Source organism: Rhipicephalus microplus, unplaced genomic scaffold (genome assembly GCF_043290135.1).
Source record: "Rhipicephalus microplus isolate Deutch F79 unplaced genomic scaffold, USDA_Rmic scaffold_21, whole genome shotgun sequence".
NCBI lineage: Eukaryota > Metazoa > Arthropoda > Arachnida > Ixodida > Ixodidae > Rhipicephalus > Rhipicephalus microplus.
Genome location: NW_027464594.1, coordinates 7,909,033 through 7,920,116, shown reverse-complemented (window position 1 = coordinate 7,920,116; position 11,084 = coordinate 7,909,033). Strand labels below are relative to the sequence as shown.

The 11,084-nt window shown below is 43.0% G+C and overlaps 1 long non-coding RNA gene across 1 annotated transcript; it reads left to right on the top strand.

Moving 5' to 3' along the window:
• Positions 1–3,879: 3,879 nt before the first annotated feature.
• On the top strand, positions 3,880–8,489 carry LOC142785414 (uncharacterized). The gene is made up of 3 exons (XR_012888954.1): positions 3,880–3,964; positions 6,773–6,846; positions 8,225–8,489. It is a non-coding gene; the product is annotated as an uncharacterized LOC142785414 (long non-coding RNA).
• The last annotated feature ends 2,595 nt before the right edge of the window (positions 8,490–11,084 follow it).

Here is an 11,084-nt window from a genome sequence, read left to right as displayed (position 1 = left end):
TATACATTCTTGGTCATAACACGATTAATAAGAATAACTAAATAAACGTCACCTTTCAGTCACCAACAGTCACCCGCCAGTCACTCACGTACAAACCTAGTCGGCGGATTTTCCGCAGAAGCGGAGCAGATGGGAAGCCGACTTGTTTGTTTATGTAGGTCATGTGTATAAGTATGAGGATGTATATTTTACATACGTATACGTCTATACATTAAGGTTCATGACGCATTATATATCAATAACTAAAGGAGCTTCAACTTCCAATCACCCATCAGTCACCCTAGCGATCCGAGTCTGCAGATTGTCTGCAGAAAGGCTGCCGCTTTTCTGCATCTCTGTGTAACAGCCTGCCAGCTAGTAATTAAACGTAACTAATTAAAAGAATGTTGGACACCTGACCAATGCAGACTAAATAGTAGTAGTAGTACAAAACTTTATTATGTACATAATCACGACAGGCTAGACCTCCTGTGCCACGAGGAATATACAGGGTGAAGAGAAAAATCTGTCTGGCAGGGTCGTGCCCCTATTCCAGGGCCCCACTGGCACGCGCCATCCGTTCAGCTCTGTGGATCAGTCGCAGCTGATCCACTAGGGATGAGCTAGACAGCAGCGCCTCCAATTCCTCCCATGTGCCATTGGTGTCGTGTTCTTCGTCATGCTCTGCACACTCCCACGTCATGTGAAGGAGTGTCGGGGTGGCTCCACACCACGGGCATATCTCTCTTTACGCCGTGGGGTAGATCAGGTGAGAAGTGTGCATATTTATGCAAGTGTTAGTCTGCATTCTTCTCAGCGCTGTTGCCTTCACTGCGCTGAGCTTGCTATGAGGACGTGGATAGAGCTGCCAATTTTCTCTGTAGTACTTTAGAATCGTTGTGAAACAAGGTTGCAGGAGTGTGGGGTCATATATCGCATTGTCTCGGGTGGCTAGGTGATTTGTGAAGCCTCGAGCCGCATCGTCCACGTGCAGGTTTACTGTCACGCCCTCGTGCACTGGTGCCCAAGTCACAGCCTATACGTATTTTACTGTGGGGTTCCATCCTGTCCCAACCAATATACGGAGCGCCTGTGTTCCTATTTTGCCCCTTAGATAGCTTCTGCAAGCCTTTTGCGAATCAGTAATGATTTGTTAATGGAGCGTTTCGCGTCCATCCCTCTTTTATTGCGAGTTCTATGGCGATCTCTTCTGCTTGTGTTATCGACGCCCGATTCATTGAAGCGCAGGCTGTAATTTTCCCTCTACGGTTGGTGACTACACACACAGATCTCTTTGCTTTGGTCTGATAAGGCGCGGCGTAAGTGAATCTGGCCGTGTTCAAAAATCTTGTCATTTTGTCAATCTAGTCAGCCCTTGCCTTTCTTCTCCCAGCATGCAGAGTAGGATCTATGTTGCTTGGTATTGTCAATACGGTGTACTATTCTCTAAGTTCGCTTGGTAGTTCTTTAGTTTATTGGTGTTTTTGTAATAAGGTATCGCGTCCAAGTTTTGTTAGGGCTGCTCTGACCGTTGGGGTCTGAAGAAAGCGATTTTCTTGCGCTAGCAGCTGGGCCTCGGACAATTCTTCAATTCTGTTATGAAGACCAAGTGCCAGTAGCTTGTCGTTTGAAGTATTCCGCGGCAATCTTAGGGGTGTCTCACAGGTCATTTTATGGGCCATATTGCCGGTCTACAATATGCGATATATGCAGACGATATCACGGTATGTACAACCACAGGCAGCCTTGCAGAAAAAGAAGATAGGTTACAACAGGCAGCTAGCACCATAGTACGCAAAGATGTGGTGTCTCCAGTGCTCAACCGAAAAGTCAGAGCTCATTGGCCTCACGAAGAGAAAAGCACGGAGGATCGACCCGAATCTAAAGCTGGAAGTCAGGCTCGACGGAAATATCATTTCGAAAAAGATACCGTCCGAATACTAGGAATGTGGCTTCAAGCTAATCATAGATGTCTGCACACACTAAATGAACTCGAAACATCAGTACAGCAGACCTCACGCAATTTCTCGCGAATAACAAACAATTGTAGAGGCATGAGAGAACAAGATACCCTAAGATTGATCAAAAGCCTCGTTATCAGTCGTATTAGATACTCGCTTCGATAGACTAAAACATTCTTGTATTTTATTGTTACCTCATTGCCCTCATGATTCTGCACGCATAGTGTGTTCGTGTAAATGTGAAATTTTGAGGCATATAAATTTTCCTCCCAGAACTTAATGACCGGTAAAAATACCATGGCTACATACCGGGTGGTCGGTCTTAGGTTGCGAAGTGCCAGCCGTTATGTGTGTGGTATTTACTTTGCTGTTGTTGCGTTTTTGTGTTGCGTACGCGTTTGGTGAGTGTATGGGTGGTATTATACCCTTCGGTGCTGCATGTTCCTTGAATTTTCGTGCTAACGCAAATGGTAGCTAATAATTACTTTTTGTTCATTGCAATAAAACACTGCGGGTACTCTGCAGATATGCTGCAGAATTTCTGTAGACTTTCTGCAGATGTTCCACAGATATTCTGCAGGCGTACTGCATCCTGCGTGGCTACAAATTCTCGGCAGGATTTCCGCAGAATGGGTGTACAAATTGCTCACTTGGAGGTGACAGGAAGTTTGTCACTCGTCTTCATATATTCCGTTTTGCGGCTGACTAAATTTCTGCATGTAGGGTGGAAGTTTTTTTGTTAGGGATGTATGTGTGTCGGCATTGGCAGATGTCACCACAATACACTGCAGTGATTTGACATATTTGTATGCTTTTAGGAGCCTGCCAAGCAGCACTTCTAAACTGTGTTGAGCATTTGTGTTGAGAATTGTGTTGAGCATTTGTGAATAACACCTTTAGTATGTAAATGTTTGAAATGTTGTTTCAGTGCTGTTAACTGAAGCGAATTACGTGTGAATAAAGGCACTTCTGAATATTAACTCGAATGATGCAATCACCCAATGTTGTTTAGATTTCTTTACTTTTCTGTTGTGCATGGGCACATCTTCTTTTTCAGCGAAAATTGTTCCTGGTAAATTCACATAGGCGATGTGGTGTATACACTTGGAAAGTGCGCTGCTTGTTCGCGTAGGGCTTGTGCTTCGTAAATCACAATAGTTGATGAGATAAAATGGCTCATATGCAATAAAAAGCAGGAAGTATAAAAGTGTTGATTGGAACACAAGATTTACCTACACCAACGCATAAGTTGAACAAGCTATCGAGTAAATAACAAACGACCTTAAAAAAGGATTGGATGGTACAAGTCGACGATGTTACTTTCTCGGAAATCGTCGAAAGTTTCGTCAATGAGTAGGCGCAGAAGTTCATTTATTTCATACAGTAGAATTTTCGTAACTGCATTTTCGTGAATGTGACGTAAAAAAGTGGCCTTTCTGCGCATCATGCTAAGAAACTAGGTGAAAAATAAACATTGCTAATTCCTTCCTCCGTCATAGAAATCAGTATAAAACAAATGAGAAACGAGTCTACACATAATCATCACATTCATCACAAGCGTGACCATGCCTAATCGTACTCCATCTACGCTAGTAAGTGGCATGCTGCTTTTTCTCACCTCCCCACACGCAAAACGCGTCATAATACTAAAATAATGACGATCGAGCATAGACTCGACTTGCAGCTTCGCGCCAGTTTTATGCTACAGCAACAATGTCATTCGGAAGCGGCGTGCATTAAATAGTGTTCAGGACATTTGTGTCAAGTGTTCCCGGTCTATACATCCTCTGTCACGCACTTTTCAAGTAAAGCTGATGAATGTAATTACACGCATGCAAAACAGGATGTACCTGATTGACAAGGTAAACTTCGACAAGGAATGCCTTCCTAAAAAAGATCTTTGCAAATTTCTTCTGCACGTGCAGGAACTTGCACAAGTATAAAACACCAACGACCAGCCATTCATAGAGGTATTCAAAAGAAACGACACTTTGGAAACAAGTCAGGCGTCAAATTTACGGAAGGTGAGGCGTTGCTACATTTTTAAGGGTAAACGGGCAGTGAAGACAGTCACCTTCGCGTCTAAGAATACGAATAGTGTTCTTGCTTGGCATTAAGAAACGTAGAAATACCGCGGCAAATAAAGTGCAATCTTACTTCCCAAGCACTAATAATGCATGCAAAAGGCAAGCGTAACTTGCTCTGAAATTGATTTTCGCGCCGATGATTATGAACTTCAATTTTGTATTTACGTATTTACATTTGTTTTTGAGTCCTTACTACAATATCAAATGTTACGAGGTATTCTTGCTTGCAAGTTTTTAGGAACAAACTTCCAAAATTTCAATAATATTCATTATGCTTGATAGACTGATTTGTTTCTTAGTGGGTTAGAAACCGACAAGATAAGGAGAAACCAGAAAGTCCTGTCTTTTATGAATTAGCTCAATTTCTTGAGACAGTGTGGGAATTGCGCTGCATGGTGAGTTTTGAGTGACAAGTAATAGGTTTTTAACCTCGCTTGATTACAGTCTTTCTAAGGTCCCCTCAATTTGTAAATGGTGAAATTTGGAGCTTTCATTTCTACTGCGTGATATATCGAATGTGTTTTTTGAACGTTGCTCCCAAGATATTAGTTTCATACGAGCTCTGTCCATGTTACCTTTTGTTGAAAAAGCGTTCGCGCTGAAAGTACACCTGTGAATAAGAAGTTCGTAGTAGCGCAGAACTCATGCACATGGGGCACACGCTTGCTATAAGGAACTTGGCTGAGCCCTCGTTTTAGGAAGCTTATAACACCAAAGTCAAACATGCAAGTCTTGACTGAGGTAGTTAATTGTTTATTGTGCATTGTTTCGCCAGAAGGGCGAAAGAGTTATTGCTGCAGCAAAAAAAAAAAAATGCTACGTCACGCGAAGAACGGCTAGCAGCTCGAAACTTGCAGCCAACACGTCAAGAAGATGGCAAGCGCAAAATGAGTATAGACACGACGAGCACGAACGCACAACTGTTACAACTGGACATTTAAAGCACTCTGCACTAACAAAAAAAAGGTGCACGAAACAAACGAACAAGTCGACACAGAATGAGCGTGAACCACTGTCAAAATTAGTTCTTCGTGTGGAAGCAGTGCGCGCTCCTTTCCAAAAAGCAGCTGGCGCAGTGAGCGAAGCGACCTTCGGGCTCTATTTAACCAGCGTAACTTCAAAGCAAGCTTGCGGTGGAAGCACAGGAAGTAAAAACGCCCGAATGCAGAGATGAGAGTGCGCGCGGTTGCGTGATAACGCGTGTGAATATCTCTACAGACTGACTGTGCCATGTGGAGGCACGCACACATCGCGACGCGCGGAGTGGCGCGGGGCTTTGACCTTTGGAGCGCACCTAACACGCAACCTTCGCGCAATCTCGCTACTGATGACAAAAACGCGCTGAAGTTGCTGAGCTTCGAGGCCAACCAACGGTACATGGTGTGTATAAATGACTCTGTTAGCAAGTTAAGCGAAGTACGCAGTGTGGCCCAGTGGTCTGCGTTGCGCGCCACTGAGCGAAAGGTAGCTGTTTCAACGCCCCGCTACGGTAATATTGATAATCACAATATTTTTTTGCAATTTGTAGGTATATATATTACAACGTCATAACCAAGACAGAAATACGTCAGCGGAGCCATGGCGCATTGAGTTTGCTAAAATTAACTATAGGACTCTGGCACTTTGACTGGTCAGCGACAATGGGAATGACGAGTAGTACATAGATTTGCCTGGTCTTCATGCTTGAGGGCAGCAAACACACATGTGCCTTCGTATGTTGCACTGTTTTGGTTTTGTTTCGAACGAAAAAACTAACCATTTCGAACTTCGTGACCCAGTCTGAAAGATTACGGTGCTGAAGCGTAACTCATAAATTGATGCTGATCGTGGTTTCGTGACAAAGCAACTCCAAGCCACGCAAAGCCAACCGGAGCCAAGAGTACGAAAAATAGACAAATGCATGACTGCCCGTAATTCTCATGCTGGCTGAAGCGCAATGAGTTGCAGTTCTTTGAGACACTAGCACTCAGAGTTCCCCCTAGTGTATTATTAGGAAACTCTACGCCGTGGTGTACCTGGGCATAAGACACTTTCCTGTTAAAAAAAATAATAAATAAACTTGATCGTGTGCCACGATGGTACAATTTATCGAAACAAAGGGGACAAATGTGCCAACGACACCATATAATTATAAAGAGCTCTCGTGCTAACATCAAAGAGCTTCTCGGAAAGGTATTGGAAAATGTGCATGAAACATGGGACTGTTAGCTATGCAGAGCAGCACCATGACTCCTTTATTTTTTACGCACCTGAAAAAGCAGAACGTTTATTCTGTGGACCTGCAGCAATTATCAAAGTCAATACATATAGATTGGCCACAATTCATATCGGGCCTAGCATTTTAGATAATATAGTGAATCACAAATTTTCTAATTCGAAATGAGGACAATATAACGCATTCGAACTTAGATTTCTTGACCAGTGAATTTTGCTTTTTTATTTTGACATCCTTGACATGCTGTAGTCGTGGCCCCGATTCGAACAAATGTCTTCAAGATTAGCATGCCAATAACATGACCGGTAAACATAACCACGTAATGCACATGCAAGAAGTGTACTTTATGTAAACGTGGGTCATTTCGTCATTATCTACTGAGCATTCTCGGCAATTGAGAAAGGTTCTTGCGTCTTTACCACTTTTTATATTATGCCTAATGGTGAGCTGTCGTAACAAAAACATTGTTTTTGGAAATACGTGATGTAAGCATGAAAACTGGCTTGCGTCCTACTTTTTTTCGCTTGCAGCGCTGCAAGCAAGGAAAACATGCATATGAAAGTTATTCTTCTGGGCTTGACCATTTTCGGTCTCATTGTTGCCGGTAAGTATTTTTTTCTAAGTTTGGACGCCCTGCAAATCACAAGCAATGACTTTGATAAATTTTCTTGAGCATTCTGTGATGTAGGTTTATCTCGGAAATGTTGATGTCGTAGTTACATAATATTAACGAAATGATTGCTTGAGAGTTACCTGAAATTCTTTACACACTTTTATGTTGAGCTTGATTTCTTGTGGGAAGCTTGAGCTATTATTAATTTATTAAATATGTATAAGACCATCATCATCACTACCATCATGATTATCATCACTATATATAGTATACGCCTACTGCAGGGCAAGGGCCTCTGCCACGATCCGCTAATCAACCCGGCCTTGTGCTTTCTGGTGCAACGTTATACCTGCGAACTTTTTAATCTCATCACCCACCTAACTTTCTGTCTCCCCTTCGTGTGTTGGATTCTTTGGGAATCCAGTTAGTCACCCTTAATGATCGGTGGTTATCCTGCCTATGTGCTAGGTACCTGGCCCATTTCCATTTCTTCTTGATATCAGCTATGATATCCTTACCCTGGTTTGTTTCCTGATCCACTCTGATCTTTTCTTGTTTCTTAGAGTTACACGTATTATTTTTCTTTCATCGCCATCGCCTATTTAATCTGAACCCTCTTTCTAAGACGACCCGCCACGGTGGTTTAGTGGCTAAGGTACTCGGCTGCTGACCCGCAGGTCACGGGTTCGATTCCCGGCTTCGGCGGCTGCATTTCCAATGGAGGTGGAAATGTTGTAGGCCGGTGTGCTCAGATTTGAGTGCACGTTAAAGAACCCCAGGTGGTCGAAATTTCCGGAGCCCTCCACTACGGCGTCTCTCATAATCATATGGTGGTTTTGGGACGTTAAACCTCACAAATCAATCAATCTCTTTCTAAGCCTCCAGGTTTGGGCACCATAGGTAAGTACCGGCAGATTTAACATTTGCATTATTGCCCCACCGCACTGGTCTATGGCTAAGGTATTAGGCTTCTGACCGGCATGTTGCGGTATCGAATCTCGGCTGCGGAGGCTGTATTCTCGATGGAGGCTAAAGTGCTGTAGGTTCACGTGCTCAGATTTGGGTGCACAGTAAAGAACCCGAAGTGGTCGAAATTTCCGCAGCCCTCCAGTACGGTGTTTCTCATAATATTTTGATGGTTTTGGAACGTTAAACCACAGAATAAATCAATCAGCATTTACGTTATTGATAATGGCGCAATAAGGTGAAGAGAACTCCAGTACCAGCGAAAGCGTTATTGGCGGATCATAATATTCGCGTGGTCCTAATTTCATGTATTTCAATATTAATACTAGGTGCATTCGATGTAAATATTTGAATGGGTTGATACCAGCTCCTTATCCTGTTCGTTTTCTTTCCCCTTTCTCAGGGAGCGCTGCCATGCCGGCCAGCAACAGTGCTGAAGCCAGAAATGAACAAGAACCTGCTGAGCGTGCAGAGCAAAGCAGTGCTGAAGAGGCGCGTTACAGCGATGGATGCCTCAAAACCTTATGCGGGTAGTAACCGGATGTAAGAAGATGACACATCGAACGAACGCTTCTCGGAAACTTTTGAAGCTTTTGAAGAGAGCTTCTGTGCAGTCCAGTACTCCTTATCATACACCCTGGTGGAAGAAAAAGTCTTAAGTAATGTTTTTCGACAAGTTGTAGCTTCAATTAAAGTTTATTTCTTTTCTTCGAAAAAGCTGTCCTTTGGCCAAACAGATATACGTAAGAACATCAGAGGCTCATCACAAATAAACAACCAAGTTACACTCGTGCGTGCCCCGCCATGGCAGTCTAGTAGCTGAGGTACTCGGCTGCTGACCCGCAGGTTGCGGGATCGAATCCCGGCTGCGCCTGCTGCATTTCCGATGGAGGCGGAAATGTTGTAGGCCCGTGTGCTCAGATTTGGGTGCATGTTAAAAAACCCCAGGTGGTCGAAATTTCCAGAGCCCTCCACTACGGAGTCTCTCATAATCATATGGTGGTTTTGGGACGTTAAACACCACATATCAATTAATCGTTGTTCCACAACGTGTAATACGACCACCCAGTTCTAAAGAAAAAATTCATAACCCGTTCTCTTTATGTATCAGCCCCCATTGACCAACGTCTTTAGGTGAATATTGTCACAAGCCACACCGACGATTTTTACAATTGATTCATACCCCATTGAATCCCCTTCCCCGATATGTCACCGCGATTACTGATAGCTATCACTTTAAGGCTGCTGTAAGTACTCGGCTGTTGTCATATTAGTATAATTTTGGAGGATTATAGTCATCCATTTCACTTTCCTTGCCTTGTACAGGCCTATATCTCGGCATACGCTGATGCATCGATGCATTCTTTGGCTCTTAGACACGTGCTTGTGCAGGAGTGTTATTTTGTTTGCGTCGATTATTTGTTGTAATAGACACTGATAGGTTTAGCCATTTTTGATGAAGTGTTTTTTTTGTTATTTTGCTGCGCGCTGTTTATAGTTGCTTGCCTCGTTTTATGTATCAGTATCCTGAGGGTATCAAAATAAGATTTAGGGGGCCCTACAGGTTCACCTTTCGGAGTTAAACGCGATAGGAACCTTCAATTCCTGGTGCGTACAGCAAGTTTAACAATAAGCACACGAAATCTTTCAGAACTTGCTATGCACCCACTACGTGGCCTTAAGGAAACTTGTGCCGTAGCGTGTGAACCTTTTGTAGGGAGTTATAGGCTTTAAACTACGAAGTAATTATGCTAATCACATATTCTGACGCCCGCTTGTTTTGGGCGCTTGTACCAGGCATTATTACTGTAATACTTCTAGCTGTATTGTGAAGCATGTATAAAGAACGCGTGTGTTTCTAAAGGATGTGTCACTTTCACTGCAGTTCATAGCAGAGGAAGTTACTTTTAATGCATTCACAAGCACACCCGTGGCTGTCTGGTGACGGCCACGTGTCTGTTTGTGAATACTAATCAATGTTAGCATTGAAATGCTTCTGCAGTAGTTGTGTGATTATTGTCGCTCAGCCAGTGTATCACTACGTCAATGTTATAATTCCATATACTCATTATAACAACTACCACGAAGAAACAAAACCCGTGGTCGTGTGATAGAACACCCACTTGCTATACAAACACCACGGTTTTGCTGCCCACACGCACCCGAACAACCCGGGTTTGATACGCACTCTGACGCAGAATTTTTTCTTAATTTTTATTTTGCAACTTTCTTGATTTTTTGGTCACGCATACTATGATGACTGTCCCCTTACAACCAACGACGCCGACGCCGACGCCGACACCGATGCCTGAATCTCCGTGAAAGGAACATTTCAACGTTAACGCGTTGAAATGTGACATCATTGCTTGTCTCCGAAAGTACTTACAGGGGATCAAAAAATTCTGAAAACAAGGCAGATGAGGATCATTCTTTGCACAACTTTATACCTCAGCTCATTTAGGGGGCCATGACCCGAAACTTTCTGTTGGCATTAAAAATTCATAAGCACAACAGACAGTACGAACAGTGGTTCAAAGGTTGAAAAAAAAAAGACACCTTAAAGTGATACTAAACAAAAACACTGACATGGTTTAACTTGCCCAGATTTGGGTGCGCGTCAAAGAACCCCAGATAGTCTAAATTTCTGTGGGCCTCCACTACAGCGTCTCTCATAATCATATGGTGCTAATGAGACGTTAAACCTCACATATAAATCAATGGTTTACATTTACGAACTGCACCCTGGGACCTATATTGTCTTAAGCTTCACTGTAATAGGTTCATTATTACCGGAGAAAATGAACGTTCACATCTTATTCATAAATTTGGCACCAAAACTTCCGCTCATGACGTAGAAAATTTTGAAATGCGTTTTTCATAACTTTGTGACATTGCCTGAATGAAAGCTTTTGAAACTTCATATGCTAAGTCTAGGGCACCCACAGAATGCAACGTATAGTCCTGGTCAAAAATTTTCAAGTTATGCTCACACACAAATACATAGAATAGTGTGGCCTGGGAACTTTGCTTCCCCCCCTCCCCTTTTTGTACTTCATTTTTATCAAACATATGCTATGTATGACCCAGTAGACACCTTATGAATTTACTACGTTATGGAGTTTGGTGCGGGTACCTTCCAGTGGCGTTTCCACCCGCATCATCTCCACCCAAGAGCCATGTTACGGGAAATGTGGTGTTTTCAGAATTGTGAAAGCATCCTTTACTAATGCGCAAAAACTAATTTTTGGTATTTAGTGTCGCTT